Source organism: Arachis ipaensis, chromosome B05, assembly GCF_000816755.2.
Source record: "Arachis ipaensis cultivar K30076 chromosome B05, Araip1.1, whole genome shotgun sequence".
NCBI lineage: Eukaryota > Viridiplantae > Streptophyta > Magnoliopsida > Fabales > Fabaceae > Arachis > Arachis ipaensis.
In genome coordinates this window covers 18,034,217-18,035,832 of record NC_029789.2, presented here as the reverse complement: position 1 = coordinate 18,035,832, position 1,616 = coordinate 18,034,217, and positions in this window count along the sequence as shown.

Here is a 1,616-nt window from a genome sequence, read left to right as displayed (position 1 = left end):
AAAAGAGACAAAACCAAATTAATTGGCTAGGGTCATATCTAAATCTATTAGATGTTGAAGCTCACTCCATGGTTGGCTCCAATTCGAGTGAATGTCCGCGACAGAAGCAGCTGCTTTAGCCATACAATCTGCAACACTATTTGCAGTCCTCTGAATTAAAAGAATAGAGACTCTCCAATTCCAATTCATAACCTCCTGTATATGTTTTGCCAAATTCCATTCCGGAATATCTTTACCAAGCATTCTTTGGTTTACCAAGAAAAGAGCTTCTAAACAGTCTGTTTCACAAATAACCTCACGAAATCCACTCTCCCAAGCAAGAAGTAAACCTCTCCAAATTGCATACAATTCAGCAAAAAGAACACTGCACACTTCGACTTTCCCAGTGCAACCTTTCAACCAACATCCATCAGGATTGCGAATGATACAACCAAAACCAGCATAGCCAGAAGGAGCAAACCAACTAGCATCACAATTCAATTTAACAGAATAAACTGGAGGTGGAATCCAATGCAAACAAAGTGAAGGAGGAGACAGAGATTGATGCATAGCAAAAATAGTGTGAAACTCCCTTACTGAACTACGAATCAAACTCACCACTTTACTAGCACTTCATGAATCATCTATATTAAATAAGTCATGGTTCCTGCTTCTCCAAATCCACCAGATGGTCGAAAAGAAAAGAAAAAAATTTTCACTCCTTGCACCTTTGTAGAGCCAATCATGTAAATTTGAGTTATCTGAATACAGGCCTAAAAGGTTCCAGACCTCCTTGGCACTAGGGCACTCCCGAAGACAATGAAGAATTGATTCAGAACCATTCTGACATCGATGACAGGTGCTAGATAAAGCTAAACCACGACCCAAACGAAACTCTGCCGTAGGAATAGCATTATGAAGACTGAGCCAAATCAAGAACTTGTACTTCTCAGGAATATGCAGTCGCCATATCCACAACCAATTATCATGCTCATTCCAGTCAAACTTTCTTTTGGCTAGCCAACTGTACCCACTCCTAGCTGAGTAAAGTCTAGAAGATGACACACCCCACGACCAACCCGAACTCTCTCCAGCATTCAAATCTGGATTATAAGCATTCAAACGCTGTTTGACATCTTCTGGAATGATAGAGAAAATATCATGAAGATTCCATTGACCATCTTTCCAAACGTCTCTAATAGTTAAATCAGAGTCAGATATATGTACAAAAGGGACATCTTGAGCAATTGGACCCTCAATACTCCAATTGTCAAACCAAAAAGATTGATCAAGTGACCCAACGCACCAAGAGAAGGCATCCTTAAGAGCACCAAAAGCCTTTGAGATACTCTTCCAAACATGAGAAGCATTGCAAGGGATAGGGCCATCTAAAACTCCCTCATTCCTCATATACTTCGCCCTCAATAGAGCAACCCAAGGCTTGTCCTGACAATGAAAAAGTTGCCACACCAATTTACCAAGTAAAGATATATTAACACACGCAGGATCTCTAACACCCATGCCACCAAATTTTTTTGGAGTGATCACGGTCCTCCAATTAACAAGAGAAAGACCTTTACCATCAACTTGACTCTTCCAAAGGAACTGTCTCATCATAGATTTTTATAAAAAATAAT